Below are 17,702 nucleotides of genomic sequence, written 5' to 3' on the forward strand. Positions count from 1 at the left end.
GAGTTATCACAAAATGAAAAACTCATTAAAAATGCATTTTTTTATTTCTTATTCACAACTATTCTTTAAATCCCAGCCGGGTCTCAATCCCTAGTATGTTATGTGGCTCGTAGAATGAACTCAAAAATTTGGATATTGAAAAGAAAGTAACGAGTTAAGGAATACAATTAGAAAAGACCCACAATTCTGGGCTGAATTACAGGGTCAATATGCTTATATTTGCTTCTGTAATCAAGAAACAAGCTAAGAAGGACAATGCTTAATTATAAATATGTTCTTCAAAGTTGACATAACCAGTCCAGAAAGCCCAGTTCTCATGTTCCTTACTCTAGCTCCACCATGTCCTACACAGGTAAGAATCATCACTGGCTCAAGGCAACCAACACTTCACCTTATGACACTATAGAAAAGCACAGAGTTGAAAGGGAATCATGACTTCAACTTCTCTGTCTGCCCAGAAAATATGTTAAGCTTTAACTGTTATCCAACAGAATACGTTATTCCATTTCACTTCCATTTAATACTTATCCACATAGAAGCCATCATCCTAATTAAAGATTAGATGCATATATATGTATATATACAAAAACTTGTATATAGTATGTATATATGTATGTATATATATTTGTATATATACATACTATATATATACTTCAACAGAAAGTCCAGGCATTCTTGGGAATGAGCAAGGAAATAATAGATGACAAAATTAATAAAAGAAAAAGGAGGTATAAGAGGAAGGGAGTACTTCATTGTGAGCTGCTTGGATATTTGTGAATAATGCTACATTCCTTAGTGATGAAAGGACTAAATTTGAAGTTTTTAAAAATATCTAGGTGTTTGTGATGAAATAATGATGGACAAAATGTTTCTTGATGATAAAGTATTTTTTTTCCTAAGTAAATTACTAATAGTAAGAAACGTAAGTTGGGTGTGGTGATCCACACATTAATCTCAGTCTCAGGTGGCAGAGGCAGGAGAAATCTCTGAGTTTGACACCAGCCTGGTCTACAGAGGGAGTTCCAGGATAGCTAGAGCTACACAAAGAAATCCTGTCTTAGAAAAGAAGGAGGAGGAGCAGCAACAACAACAACAGCAGTAACCTGTTGCCTTTTGGTGAGGGACAGTTGTCTATATTCTGTCAATTATGTTTTAAATAAATGCTGATTTACCAGTAGCCAGGCAGGAAGTATAGGAGGGACAAGCAGACAGGAAGTAGAGGTGGGTCAATAAGAACAGGAGAATTCTGCGAAGGAGGAAGCCCAATTCCTTTCCAGTCCTGTCACAATCACAGAAGAAGGAAGATATGATTGCCCCACTGAAAAGGGTACCAAGCCATGTGGCTAACACAGATAAGAATAATTGGTTAATATAAGTTATAAGAGTTAATAAGAAACCTGAGCTAATGGGCCAATCAGTTTATCATTAATGTAGACCTCTGTATGATTTCTTTGGGGCTAAATGGCTGTAGGCCCTGGTGGGAGGACAGAAACCAGGCAGGACAGAAACCCCAACAACAATCTTTAATCTTATCAACCTGCCTGAGATGGGCATTGAGATTCTAATATTACATGGTGACTGTAACAGTGACTGAGGCAGGCATATATGAAAAGATTTGGGTGAGATCGATCCTATGATGTAAGTAAAATGACCTGATTTCAAAGTGCTAATTTCTAGGTGACTTGTGAAGGAAATCTAACTGAGACAACTGTTCTCTAACTGCTATTTGTGATGAGACTATTGTTATGCAAGTCCAAATAAGATTGGGAGTGGGGGGAGCAAATGCTAGTAAAATGACCAATATTTGGATCCATTGAAGGGATTAGAGAATGGAGACGACAAATAAAAGGAAAAGGCACAAATTAATCAAGAAATTGATTTGAAACAGAAAGAAAATAGGAGGAACAAATAAAATAAAATTACCTGAAACTCTGAGTCTTACTGCATTTGAATCTGATGTGAGAAAATACCAGAGACAATGTACTACAATCAAGAAAGAGGTTGAATTAACTCATAGTTTTGGAAGTCCAAGAGTTTGTAGTCAGTATCTGCCTCTGGTGAGTACTCTGTGATTATAGAGTCATGTAATAGCAATGCATGTACACATACAACACACACACACAAACACACAAGTGCGTGAGAGAAAGGAAGCAATGGACCATGGAGGGTTCAGGTTCTTTTTATAGTAGTCTCTCAAACAAAAGCAAACCTATTTCCATTGATCCCTTCTAAGGGTAATACCTCCTAAAATAAATAAGCATCATTGCAAATCCCTGTGGTCTTATAACATTGTCACAGTAAGAACCAAGACTTACCATGAATATTGGTAGAAATAAACTATATTCAAAACACAGAAGTCTCTGACTGTTTGCTGTGGAATAATGCTCTAGTACACTGTAAAGATTTGTTTAATTGTTCATTGGTTTAATAAAATGCAGATTGGTTAGTAGTCAGACTGGAAGTATAGGCATGGCAACCAGACTAGAAGAATTCTGGAAAGAGGAAAAGCAGAGCTGCAGTCACAAGTCAGACATGGAGCAAGCAAGATGAAAATGCCTTGTTGAGATACAAGCCTTGGCTAAACATAGATAAGAATTATGGATTAATTTAGATAGCAAGAGCTATTTAAGAATAAGCCTGAGCAATAGGGAAAACAGTTTATAATTAATATAAGCCTCTGTATATTTATTTGGGAGTGAACAATTGCAGGACCAGGCATTACAGAAGCTTCTGTCTACAACTGGTTAGCAGTTCATTCAGTGTCTAGTTTAAATTCCCCATACTGAACAGTTAAAGAAGAAATGAATGAAATGTGTGCAATAAATGTCTTAAAGCTGCTGGTTTTAGGGTGGGGGTTAGAAGTAGGACTTTCCTCTCTAAGAATTCTCATCAGAATGGCTGTGAGTTTTTAGCTAGGAATCCATTTCTTTTACATTCTCCTTATTAGAAATACATAGCTGAGATTGTATCTTAACTAAGGTCTTTTATGCCATTGAAACACTGATATATTTCAACCAAATAAGAGGAGTGAAATCACAGGGATGTTTTCTGTATGCTAAGTACAAGGTCTAGAACAAAGGTAGCAAAAATTTTAAGGTTCTGTACAAAAAGACCAGGTGGAGGAAAGAATGAAGTGACAAGAGTCACTTTATTGGGCACAGATTGGACAAAGCAATTGTCTGCACATGGAATTGCCAGGTGAGCACTCAGTTGCCTGCCCTGAGACCATAGGTGTGACTGTAAAATTCTTCCTCCCCTTTCTTTTCTTCCTTCCTTTCTTTTTCCTTTTTTTTTTTTCTAAGACAGGATTTCTCTGTTTAGCCCTAGCTGCTCTGGAACTTAATTTGTAGACTAGGTTGTCCTTGAACTCACAGAGATCATCCTGCCTCTACCTCCCTACTCTGGGAATGAAAGGTGTAGGCCACAACAACTTCTCCGCCCTGTTTCAACTGTCAGATTATTACAGGGTGCCCTACTTTTCCCTGAGCTCTCCTTTAGGAATCTCTGCTTCCAGAGACCAAATATCCTAATTAAAAACTCTGAATGAAAACAAGAGGGAAGATAAAACAATGAGGCAAGGACAGAATGACATCTTAGAAGACTGGAAAGAGAGAAGCTGTGGAGGTGGCTCAGTGTGTAAAGTGCTTGTTGCATAACCGCAAAAGCTGATTTTGGATCCCCAGCATCCAAAATAAGCTGAGGAGCTCATGTTTAAACCCAGTGCCGGGAGTGGAGACTGGCTGATGCCAGGGACTCACTGGTCAGCCATTCCTGTAAAAACAGTGAGCTTCAGGTTCAGTGAAGAGACACTGGCTCAAAATATAAGATAGGAAAGTGATTAAGGAAGATGTCCAACATTAACCTCTGGTCACCTGTATCCGAGAGCACATCTCACACATACATGCATGTACTGCAAAGGAGGGGGAGGAGGAAAGGAAGAAGAGGAGGAAGAAAGAAAATGAGAGTGTGCTGTCTTGCTTCTAGAGAAAGACACAGCCATATCTGTAAGGGAAAGGAAAGTAAGTCAACTATAAATCTGCGGACAGCTTGAAAGTAGGAGAGAAAGATCAGAAAGTTTACATTAGATGAAAGCAGGGGGAATGAGAGGGAACTGAGAGACTCTTGACTCGTTTGGGGAATATTATACTAAGTGATAAGACATGAATAAATGATCAATTTTGTTTTTTGTACCACAGTGTTATTGGTGTTGTCTCATTGAAAGGACTCAAAGGGCTGAGTATGTAGCTCAGCGGTGAAAGCTCCAGCAGCAGCAATTCCTCGTACATCAAAAAGAAAGAAAAGAAAAAATGATAGTAGCAATAAAATTGAAAAGTGAAGATTGAAGCTTATCACACAGAACTTTCTGTGACTTTTTAAATGATTTTATAATCTCTCTTTCAATATATCCATTTGTTTTATGGGCCAGGCTTTAAACGTTCTGTCTTTTCTGATAACCTAAAGTGAGGCAAAGGTTTCCTCTCTTTATTTTCACTTCCCTCCCTCTCTCCTCCTTTCCTGCAGTTCAATGTGAAGTACTTTATTTAAACAAACCCCAAGCCAAGTTCTGCTGTCAGAGATGTCCATGCCAAGTCCTACCCTGGACACTCAGGCTCAGTTCCAAGGGCTTCGATGCTGATGTCTGTGGCAGTTGTGCGTAAGAAAGGGAGGGTGGGAGCTGCCCCCGAGGCTGCCTGTACCAGTAACTGATGGCCAGCTCCTGGCCCGCGCTCAGGACATCTACTTTTAGCGGAGTCATTTGTTGATAATGTCCTTTGCCAACTTGACTGCTAGCATTAAGGCAACGTGAGTACGGAACGATCATATAAATCATAGGGCCAAATACAAATGTGAAGCAAAGCATAAATAAACATCGCTGTTCAGACGACAAACATTCGCAGTCTGTGTCGTGGGACACTTGAAAGTCCAGCCAGTAAGGCACGAACACGAGCGTGGGTGACGATAAGGATGTTTAAAGAAAAGAGAGAGAGGTTGGGAAGAGATGGCTCAGCTGTTGAGAGTGTGAGGGGCTCTTGCAGAGGGACTGAGTTTGACTGCCAGAAGCCATGTCAAGAAGTTCACAACAGGTTGAAACTTCAGACCCAGAGGGATCTGATGCTTCTGGCCTCTGAGAGCATCCATACTCCTGTGCACATACTCATACATGCATACACACATATACACACAGTTAACAAATAAATATTTAAAGAATAAAACATTGCGCATATGTATATAAGAAATGTCATTTTCACCTTAGTTTCTCTTCTCTCATTTTGGTCCCAATTCCACTGATACCCGTCTTCCCAACAAGGCCTCTCCTGCTTCCATGTCTTACTCATGTATGTCACACCACTTTTTCTCAGCATCTCATCTGAGCTTCGGTTGGGTGCCATTTACTGGGGTAAAGACAACTTAGCAATAACTACCCCACTGAAGAAAATGCCGAACACATTTAGAAGTCAATAGTCCCTCCGAGAAAGAAAAGGCCTCATGGCCCTCCCTCATCTTTGATGAAATGTGCAGATAATCATACTTGCTTTGAGTTGTGGGGGCAGTGCTTGGCATTTCCCAGTGACATCATTTTTGCTGCACATTTTCCTGTTTTCTTGGTCTAGCATTCTTTCCACACACCTTCTTTTGAGATGTTTTCTGAGCATCGCAGGTATGATACAGATATTCCTTTTAGGCCCAAGCATTTCACTGTCACTTATCCCCAGCATTTGGGTTAGGTGTGTGATTGCACTAGCCACTGCCCGCTGCAGCAACAAACTCCCCTGGTGAATTCTGGGAACCGCACAAACCTATATGTATACTCATGGATATTTAGTAAGGAGTTTGACAATATGGCCATCTAGCAAAAGTGCAGAAGTCTTCTGAGTATGGGTTTGAAGCTATGGAGAAATCCCAGTAGGCTGTATATGATTAAAGCTTATAACAATGTGAATAATACATTAATCACACATTAACTTAAATAGAAAGATTAATAACTCCAAGGAACAGAGAAAATCATTGCTTTGTTATTTCATCTATGGAAATCATCTAAAGAAGTTCATAAATGTAAAATAAAAGATACAAAACCTAAATTTAAGGGGCTTGGGAGGTATCTTGATAGCTAAGAGTGCTGTCTGTGTAACCATGAGGACCCAAGTTCAAGTCCCAGACCAATGGGAATAGTCAGGCATAGTCATGTGGGTCTGTAACCCCAGCACTGTGTGTTGGATTGGAGATAGGAGGATTGCTGGTGCTTGATGTCTAACAGCCTCGACCCAGATTTTGTGAAAGACTTTGTCTCAAGGGACTAAGGCACAGAGCAGAGATGTCTGATAATCTCCTCTGGCTCCTGAGTGTTCACAGGCACACTCATACCCAAACTCACACATGTATACACACCACACACGTATACTACACATGTATAACACACACACACACACACACACACACACACACACACACATTTCCGGAATATTGCTTGTCGAAAGATACCGTTGTGCAAAATCAAGTACAATAGTTCATAAAGTAGCTACAAAAACCAAACAAAGTTTGAGAGCCTATCAAGAAGAGAGACTGAAGGCTAAATCTGTAACCATCAGAATCTTATCTCCTCAAGACAGAATCCCATTGCTTCTACGTTTGTCCTGTGATAACAGGCACATCCCAGTGTATACTGTTCCACTTGTTGCAGCGAAGTCAATAGAATAGTCTATTATTGTCCTTAAGATTAGCCTCAGTATTTTTAGACTTAACTAAACAAGGACTCTAATTGTGGAGAAATTGTTTCTGTGAAACAATAGATCAGCTGTCTGTGTCTTCTATTACATCAGTAAAGATAACAGCAACTTGGCTGATATTTTACACTAACAAAAACTATTGCTGGATGTTTTTTAAACAGAAAATGTTTAAAAATACTTAGACTATATTAATATTACATTTCAGACTACAAAATATAAAATATTACGCAGATGTGTGATATAATCTAGGTATTTTGTTTCATCTCATACTTTCTTATTGCTATTTATTACCTCCACTCTCAGTGTATACTCAGTACATGAATATAACACATTCATCTAAATATGGCTTTTGTCTTTCTTTTTATTTATTAGGAACTATAAATACTCAATGAAAGACAATTTCGTGGAGACTGTAAATAGCTGCCATTATTTGCTTGATATTTCTTGTATAGAAATCACTAGGCTCGTGTGGGTTAGTCCAAATGGCAAAATTCAAAGTAGAGAAACTTCACGTCCAAGAAAAAGCCTTATCATGCTTGGGAGTAGTGAGGTTCCAGAAATTAGAATAATTGTGTCTGTCAATCCTTGGACAAATGCTAAAACCTAAGACATCATGCTTAACTGGATTAGGATTTCGTCACTTATGAAATGTTTTACATTCCTCTTTATGTTCTGGTAGCATTTGATGCTCAAATCCACTTCCAGATGTATTTCCTGTTCTGATTAGTAATCCTGCTGAAAATTTTGTAGAATTATGGTTTTACACACTCTGAGAACTTATTCACATCACCAAGTTTCATATTTATGCAATTATGTAAATTTAATATATCCAAGAGGATATAAGGAATAAATTATAGCAGAACAGTTAACACCAAAAATGGTGAAAGAAATCCATGACAATAAAGTAGCAGGAAGTAATAAACACTGATCTTTAATAACTCACTAATAATAGGCTAAATTAGAAAACAGGATCCATCTTTCTCCTGCATCTAAGAAACATAACTTACCATCAAAGACAGATATCACCTTAGGGTAAAAGAAAGGAGAAAGATATCTAAGAAACTTAGAAGCAAACCTTAGAAGCAAACCATTTTCAATGATGATAAAATAATCCTCAAACCAAAATAAATCAAAAGAGATAGTGAAAGAAACTAATACTCATTAAAGAAAAACTCTACCAAGAACATATTGAAATTCTAAAGATTTATACACTGAACATGGGACACCCAAGTTCATAAAAGAAATACTGCTCTACCTTAAATCATATATCTGCTGCCATACAAGGATAGTAGGTAACTTCAATACCCTACTTTCACCAGTTTCAGATTTTAAATAAATACTACATAGTATTTTTAAAAGCGGGCGGTTACTCTGTGCTAGTATGTACTTAGCATTCACAAGTTCTGGTATTATCCCAATCATTATGAAAGGATCAACAAACATGTAACATAATTATTAACTCTTGAATGGTAAAAAGAAAGAAGTATAAAATACCTGTCTGACTTGCTTAGAATTTTCATTTCATTTTCTAAAAATTTAAGTCAGAGAAATTAAGCTTCATCTACTTTCAAGCCTAATAAATTCTAGGTAGTAGAGAGATGGATTGGTAGCTACGAGCACACAATGTCTTATAGAGGGCCCTAGTTTCCTCGGCACTTCGGGCTGCTTGCAACAGCCTATAACTATCTCAGTTTCTGGAGATTTAACACCCACTGTCCGACTCTGTAAGAAACTGCACTCATGAATACATACTACTACAAAGTCAAAATTTAAAATAAGGATAAATCTTTTTTCCAATTGTTTTAAAATGTTTTTTTTTATATTTTAAGAATGTTTTGATCACATTTACACTCTGTTCTTCTTCTTAACTCTCATCTCTCTACCCTCCCAGCTTTGTAATCTTTCAAAAATTAACTTATCAAGTTCAATTTTGTGGTTGTAGGGTCATGCATAGGAATCTGGTTGACCAACCAGGGGTAAACACACTGGGGAAAAAAAGACACAAAACAAACAAACAAACTTTAATCCTCTCCAAGAGTCATCACCTCTCCCAACTCTCTTATCAGTTAGGAGTTAGAGTTGATTCCTCCCTTCCTAATCCATGCTAGAATCTTGACTGGCTTGGTCTTTTGCTGTTCCAGGAAGAGAAGCTCTAGTGAGTTCACATGTGCAGTGTCCTGTTCTGCCTAGAAGACACTGTTTTAGTCTGATCTTCCCTGACCTCTGGCTCTTATAGTCTCTCCACTCTCTTTCTGCAATGATCCCCGAGCTTTCCTTGGGAAGTGATAATCATCTTCCATTTCCACTCCACTGGTTCTTATTCTCTGTACTTTGACCAATTGTGAGGGTTTTTGTTAACTACTATCTACTGAACAAAGAAACTTCTTTTATAAAGTCCAAGAGCTAATCTTTGGGTAGAGAGCTACCAGCTTAGTTGGCAGCTTGATGCTATGTCAGCTTAGTAGAATAATAGTAATCAGCTGTCCCCTAGGGCATGCCTGTCCCCTAACCACAGGTTCTTGACCAGATATATAGTACCTGGCTTGTGTTTCCTCTAATGGAATGGAGCTGAAAAACGATTAGAAGGTGGTTGGTTATTCCAATAACATCCAGGTCACTGCTATATCTATGAGAAACACCCCAATACAGCAGATGGAAAGAGGTAACAGTAATAAAAATTAATGAAACATACACATACAAAGAATCAGTAATTTAAGAGCTAGTTTTTGAAAAGAATAACAAGATTTAAAAAAAAACCATCAGTCAAATTAAACAAACCACAGAGAGAAATTGGAAATGAAAGTGAGAGATTATAAAAGACACCTAGGAAATCATATATCCTATCTAGGTGGGTGAACATTTTGCCTTATGATATATGTATTTTCTTGAAATTCAAGCTCATTGTTCAAACGCTAACACTCAGAAGCAGCAGCTGCGAGAAGGAGCTGCTACACTAGAATGACTTGAGTTGACTTGTTCATTTTTGGTTTCAGAACTGGAAACACTGAAGGCCAATAAAACTTTCCAAACAGTGTTTTAAATCACACAATCTTTAAAAATAACAAATTGAATAGCAACTAGAGAAAAACCTTGTCTCTGTGTAGACAAGGGCAGTAGGACAGAATTGAATGGGGAAAAAAAATCCAGATGGATACATGGACCTCAGAACAGTTTACAAGCAGAGGACCCAAGCATATTTCTCCAAGCAGGCTCTCCTATGGAGTATTTAGCTATGTCACATGTCAGAGAATGTTTTTTGATAATGTATCTCCAAATGGCTGGCACTAATAATAGGAACCAGGCACGTCACACACCTATGGGGTCTGTGGTCCATGTCAGACTTCCCTAACATAATGTTATATCTGGAAAATAGACTTCATTTATGATACTTTCTACTGTTGAATTTGTCAGCATTTAGTGAATTTGTCAGCATTCCGCCCCCACCCTACAACTTCCCCTTTTAAACGAAAATCCCAGTTCTTAACGTTGAAGGTAAGATTTAGGCAGAAGTGAAGGACCAGTCAGTATAAAGGCAATCATAGAATGCATGAAGTTAAAAGTGCAAAGGAAAATTCCAGAAGGGAAAGAGACAGAGTGAGAACTTGTCTGATTTGTATCCCTCATGGTTCCAGGGTGGAAAAGCACATTTTATAAGCTTTCTGGCAGGAGGTCCAAGGAAAGAACTTTGGAAAAAGGCTTGGCAGAACACAAGCCATCCAGGGAGAGGAGGAAGAGGACTAGAGAAACTGATAAGAAACAAGGGCACTAAGAAGATGGATGTGGCGCAGACGCCCTGACCTTGACATCTCGGGATTTTCACTGGTGAGCAATTTAGTTAAGATGTGGAGGACATTTATAACTGCACAGAGCATATCTCAAGGAGTTACTCATTTGGCACCAGTTAAGCTCCCATTGCCTGAATTACCATTGCAATGACACCAAATCTGGCTGAGAGAGAATTTTTTCCAAGTCTCCCCCTGCCCTACCGTCTTATCTGTATTATGGGCCTGGAATCAAGAACATAAGTAGTTCCAGAGCTCTTGTTTTATGTGAGAGTCGGGATATAGGCTGGGAGGAGCAGATGTGAGGAGCAATGTCAGCGTGGAGTGAGCATAATGCATGGGTGTTAAAGTAGACAGAATTCTTCACATCTTTGCACCGTCCTGCTCTGTAGAGCACACAGAGCCAAAGTATTCCTAGAATACACCAAGTGAATACATGCAATGTGGCTAATGCAAACTTGGGTTCTAATTTGTTTCAAATAAGCACTAATTAATATTTTATTAGGTCAAATTTGAATGGTGGACTCCATCTTCTTCTATGCTGCGATCCACTCCCAGAGTCCTGAATTCCGACACGGTCTCATCCTTTGCCACATACTCTAGAAGATTCCTCCTTTGTAGTTTTCATGAGTCTTAGATGCTTTGCATAGTGAGAAACTGATATGCCTCGAAGTAAAGGTGCCTTCTTGGGCTTCGTGCTTCTGAGATTTTCAGGGAACCAGACTACAAGGTAGACTCATCAATTAACAAGCAGATGAAACACAATTGCCATATTCCCTGCTCTGCTCTTCAAAGGGACATTTTAACTTTCAACGTTCTTTTCTATAACCGGTCCTTGTTGAGCAGAGGTTCAAACACTGACCAGTCCACTCACGGGAATTGCGGCTAAGTAAAGATGTGTGTCCCTCTTGCTCAGGGTGTCCACTACCTAACTCCCAGGATAAGACATGCCGGAAATGGCTAAGTAAATAACAACAAACAGGAGAAGAATCACAATAGCCCATCTCCGGGACATGTTAGACACAGTTCCACTGAAAACATTTGAAAGCATTCTCCACTGAGAGTGTATACTCCTAATATTTATGTGAACTATTTCTGAAGAAAGTTTCTATGATTCATTTTGGAATATTTTCTTAGGCATTTTTTTTCCCTGACAGGGCCAACTTTCTCACAAACTGCCATGAAAAGGGAGTTTTCTGAGTAGTGTTTTCTATAAATTCTCCTCAGCATTTTCCTACTGAGAAAATTCCCTAAGACAATGTTCCTGTGAATAAAATCACACTCTGCCTGCCAAGAATTACCATTTTGGAAAAAAAAAAACAAGCTTAAGATGTTGGCAACGGTCTCCTAATCTTATAATTTGAGGGAACATTCCATGCTATAATCAGTGTGACAGAGTTAAGGGCTTCTTTTCTACACGTTGCACACGCTCAACGTCTTAAATAATGTTGGTTGTGTTGTTTTACATAGGTTTTTTTCTTTAAATAATGCCCTTTAACATTTTTTTCCTTGTCAAAATACAAAACAACAAACAACTGTTGCTGATACTGATTTTCCACGGCTAGGATGGGAAAGTTTTCTTCCCAGGAGTTATTTCTAGTAATTAAACAGAGATGTTCTTGTTACACTGACCTGGAAGTCTTCTCCCAGCCAGCCCAGCTCTGTTTTAGGGTCATGGATCTCTGATGTAGATGGGTCAAGGCTTGCTTGGCGGAGAGATAACCCTGAAGTAATAGAAATAATGACCATTTATTTACTTTCCTTTTGTGTATGTGATATAAAAAGGTAAAGTCAGCCTATTTTTTAAGATAATTATTACAGAGGCATGTATTTAAAATCTCTTGTGATAAAGTATGGAAAATTAAATATTTACCAGATATTTCATGTTTCTGTCAATTTCCCCATCAGTAACTTTCAGTGGTAAGTCACCCTGCTGGGGCTTTACAGAAACAGCATTCAAAGTTAACACTTTAGGCCATTTATAAAGAAAAGGGGGTTGTTTTCTAGATTCTCAAATAATGTTTAGACAATCACTTTAAGGGTAACCTTTTCACCTGTCTAAATACTATTTAGTCCAAATGCAATATAAGTATCACACATGTGTGTGCAAGTGCACGTGTGTGTGTGTGGGGGGGGTTGTGTGTGACTTCGTGTGTGTGTGTGTGTGTGTGTGTGTACACATTCATTCACACACAGGACAGTACTGGGGCTATATCTAAGTATACTGACTATTTTCAATTACTTTTTGTCTCTTGGGTGAAACAGGACTAAATTAGAACACAGACACTACTAATTCAATTTGAGCAACAGTGGAATATATAAGTGAGATATACATGCCACATGCACAGAGAATTTCTTTCAGTCACAGAGAAGAACAAAGTCATGCCATTTTCAAGAATACCAGTTCTGGTGCATTCTTAATTCAGCTACTAAACTTTTACAAGCCTTAGTTTTTCCTCTGTGAGATTATATCCCCAAATAAGCTTGCTTGATATATGATTGATATATAGGATTAAATATATAAAATTCTCCATGTATTGTTTTTCCCATGATATAAACTCGTGTAAGATAGACATTTATTTACTTTAAAATCATTTACTCAGAGGCTAAGGACACAGCTCAACCAGAGCATGCACGCCTTGTATGCACAAAGTTCTGTGTTTGACCTTCAGCACTATAAAAATATAGACAAACAGTTAAGCACTATATAATCATTTGTTCAAATAATAATAAGGAAAAAATATTATCACCTGAGCAATTATAGAAGAGTATTTCTTAAAAAGTAATCTTTGTTCCAAATTTTTCATTCAATCTTTAGAACTCATTGAAATTCTTATTCTAAAACATTTTATTGGATGAAAACATCTTTTTAATCTGTGTGCCTTTACTTTGGAAATTAAGTTAGACCTTTATTGTGACTACTCAGAAATCATATGTGTCTTTCTACCAAAAATTGGCTTCAAAATTTCATATTTGAGAATATGATAAGTGCCCCTTCACCGACAGGAATGGTCCTCTGTTCATGCATCATTATAACAGGAATGGGGTTATTCAGTTGGCTTTAAAAGTCAGAGCAAATGAGTGAGAGAAGGGAATCAAAGAGATCAGCTCATTAGCCTGTGAGAAACAGTAACTACTATGGTCACATTTCTGCTTACACAGAGTGGGTCAGCTTGTCCCGACAAGGAATGCTGTGGAGAGGAGTGATATTGTCCAGAAAAGTGTCCTAAGAGAAATGTTCCTTTAAAGTCTGTGCTAAAATCTGCAGTCGGGGTGTTGAGACTGTACTTAATACCCCTGAAACGCAACTGTTATGGCTGTTCTTTGTGACCGATAAAATCCACGTCTGCCCAGCAGTGACAAGGATTGGTTCCATCACGGTTAACCTGAAAATGTCAAGAAGAATGAGTGTTAAATATCAATTATTTCTGATTTCCATATAATTAGCCTGTCTCAATTCAGAATTTAGCATCTATATTTGAGAATCCTGGAATTTTCCCTCCAGTCTTCTTCACCAACTGCCCAAGAAAGTCTGGATGAGCTCTTGGAAAGTTATGGGCTTGGACTGCAGGCGGTAGTATTGGTTCTATATTTGGCTCCTGCTTAGAGAACTAAGTGCATCTGGGTTTCCTCTTGAGTGGGACAGTGCCTACAGTTCACCAGTGTGACGTAGACAATGTGAGTCTCTGGAGCTGAAGTTGATGGACGTCCACTCTGGATTTTCTACATATCAGTTCTCCAGATCCCATGTACAAGGGAGGCCTACTTTCCACAAATTCACACTTAAGAATGAATGCAGAGATTATGGATATTACAGCAACAAAAGCTGTTGGCTCCATCCATTTAGCTTGAACCCTAGCAATTTTTGGGTGAGCAGATGACACTCTTATCCAGAAGTGTTTAAAATTCAATTGTGATTAATCATCATTATAAAATAGGAACAAAGCAATGCATAAGTCTCTCTTAAATTTTTAAGACAAAGGATAGAAGCTATGGAACTATAGTAGCGTAATTATATTCTTGATATCAACTGCTAGCTATGGCATTTAACAAACTCTAAATGAGGTGGGAAGAGTATCAAATATCTTATAGCAGAGGTCACAGGGAAGGATAGGTATAGATTTTAATTGGTATGGCACTTGCCTAGTGTATATGAAGCCCCGGTTTAATATCTTGCACCACAATGAATTATATATTATAATATAAGCCTGACATCTAAACACTTGAGAGGTAAGAACAAGAGGAACAGAAGTTCAAGGTCATTGCTTTCTATGGAGTGAGTTTGATGCTGGTCTGGACTACATGAGACCCTGTAAGAAAGAAAGAAAAAAGGAAGGAAAGAAAAAAGAAAGGAAGGAAGGAAGGGAAAAGAAGACAAGAAAAAAGAGAGGGAGGGATGGATGGATGTATGGAGTGTTTCTATTTTCATCTACAATCTATGACTCTCTTTGTCCAGTGAACCATGTCAGCAACAATGTATGTCAATTCTTAAACTAGGCTTCAAGAGGACCTTACAGCTTCCATTTTCCTGACTGGAACTTTGCCCTTTCTAGAGAATAAGCCTGAAATAATACTGAGAGAAGAGTGAGCAACATCAGGGCTGATAAAACCATCCTTGGTAAAACTTAATTCCATGGTGGGTTTTGGACAATATCTTTACATAACCTAGTTGTGCAAAGTTTGGTTTATTCCCCCTTCCCACCCTCTAAAAAACTGCTTTTCCTTCTGAGATTCTGAACATTTTGGAGAAGCCATGGAGGTAGTGTTTGTGGCCTTCCCTTTGTGAGTCCTAAATGAGTCTCCATTGAACTTCCTTGGTAGATAAGACCACAGACGTGCTGTAATCCGTTGCTGGAGGGGTTGAATGCATCCTGTGTACCTTCATTGAAAGAGGATTCCAGAGCACTGTGTCTGGCTTCCTCAGGACTTTTTCCCCATGGGCTTTTTGCTTTGTTTCCTCTTCCTGCAATGAGCCACACTACGTGCAAAGTTATATGACTCATCCTGGTATCGCTAAAACTAGGGCGGTGTCAGGTAGATTTCGAAACATACATCACCTATTGGGGAAAGAGACTACAGGAAACACCCAGTGCCATCCTGGTTTAGTTAACAGTCAGCTCACTGAAGATCCTTGCATGAGTGTGTTCCCACGAACTCCCACAGATACTCAGTTCTGGGTTTCTTTGTTATTTAGCAGTAATGAGTATCATGTAGGGCAGCCACACACAGTCAAGATCAATTTGTTCAATAAACTTATAGAAATCAACAGTGATGATTTAGAAATGTCTAGTGGTTACTATTGTTATAATAGTTTAACACAAGAAGCCTATGAATTGTGTTAGAATAACTCAATGTCTTAAGAAGAGAAATTAAAATTCAGTTGGCAAGGAAAGCATCTGGAGACTTAGTTTGACAACCATCGACATCAGTAAATTAAATGAATCACAAGGATAGACCCAAAGAATTCTGCTCGATATTACTAAAACATGTCTCATAGCCTAACATGTTATATGTCAATTCACTTTAGTCAGGGTACAGACATGAATACTACCTTCTTTTGGCTTTTTGTGTGTGAGTGTGTGCAGGTATGCACATGAAGGTCAGAGAAGGACTTCAAGTGTCCTGCTTTTTCACTCTTTGCCTTATTTCCTCAAGCCAGGGTCTCTTATTGACCCTGGACTTCACCATTTTCTGGCTAGATTCATGACCAGTGAGTCCTATCAAATCTCTCTTCCTTTATGCCTCAAAGCACTAGTGTTTCAGGTGTATGAGTAATACCTGGAGTTTTACATAGTTAGTAGGGACCTGAACTCAAGTCTTTGTGCTTGCCCAGCAAGCTCTATTATCCATTGGGCCATCTTACATTCCAAAACATATTTAATTTGGAATGATTTTCTGTTTTGATGGTGAAACTTGCACTTAAAAGTAGTTGCCCCTCAAGTCTAGACAGTGTTCCTTGGAGGCCTTTTATAGGTATTAATAATTAAAACTTACTTTTAGTTTTGCTTTACTGAGGTATTATAGGATTAAAAGAAACAAAAATATATGATTCATTCATCAGGAACACTAAGCACCAACTGATTGCCTTTCTGTAACTCAAATGTCACATTGAAGATGGAATGTTGGGTCCTCATGGAATTATCTTGTGTGGTACTTTGCATGAGAATGTTTCTCTATAGGCTCGGCCATTTGATCACTTGGTCTCTAGTTAGTACAGCTGTCTGGGAAGGTGGTTCCTCATTTCTGGATGAAGTCTATCACTGGGGCATGCTTTGAGTTCAGATCTTTGCAGAATATCAGTTTGCTCTCTGTTTTCTGTTTATGATTCAAAAATATAATCCTGGCACTATCATTATCAGAGAAAATTCATCCAACAGGTGATAGGAGCAGATGCAGAGATCCACACCCAAACATTAGATGCAGCTCATGTAACCCTATGGAAGAATGAGAGGAAGGATTATAGGAGCAAAGGGATCAAGGACACCACAAGAAAGGCTACAGAATCAACTAACATAGCTCATAAGGGCTCATAGGGGCTCACAAAGCTCATAGGGGCTCACAAAGACTAAACTGACAATCAGGGAGCCTGTATGAGTCTTGTCTAGGTTCTCTGCATATATGTTAGAATTGTGTGGTTTGGTACTCTTGTGCAGCTCCTAACAGTGGGAGCAGGGGCTGCCTCTGACTCTGAAAAGTGTTTTGAAATTAGTCCCTCCGATGTGACCCTTATTTTATATTATCTCCACTTGTTCTATTGATTCTTGCTGACCAAGAACAGACCCCAAAGTCTAACTAACAGAAGTCTAACGTTATTAAAAATGCTCACATTTTAAAATTAAAATTTCCATCTGGATACTAATGGGAAACACCCCTATTAATAAAGATTATCCCTTGGAAAAATTAAAGACCCAGGATTCTGAGAATATGGTAACATTGACTCAGGTTTAGTTTTTGTCTCCATAAAATTTTTGAGGTTGGATAGAGAGAACAAAGTAAATCTCAAAAGTGCTGTATACCACCCCACTGATGATAATGCCAACCTAAAGCCAAACACAGTGAGGGCAAACAATCCTGCAACAGCACAAGACTTCATGGTCTCTGCATTTGTGTAGGAAGAACAAAAAAGAAAACAAAATGATCTACCTCATCTGAGAAGAGACACAGTTGAAAATAGCCAGTGGGTATCTGTAGGAAA

The sequence above is a fragment of the Myodes glareolus genome, chromosome 2 (genome assembly GCF_982192425.1).
Source record: "Myodes glareolus chromosome 2, mMyoGla1.1, whole genome shotgun sequence".
Classification (NCBI taxonomy): domain Eukaryota; kingdom Metazoa; phylum Chordata; class Mammalia; order Rodentia; family Cricetidae; genus Myodes; species Myodes glareolus.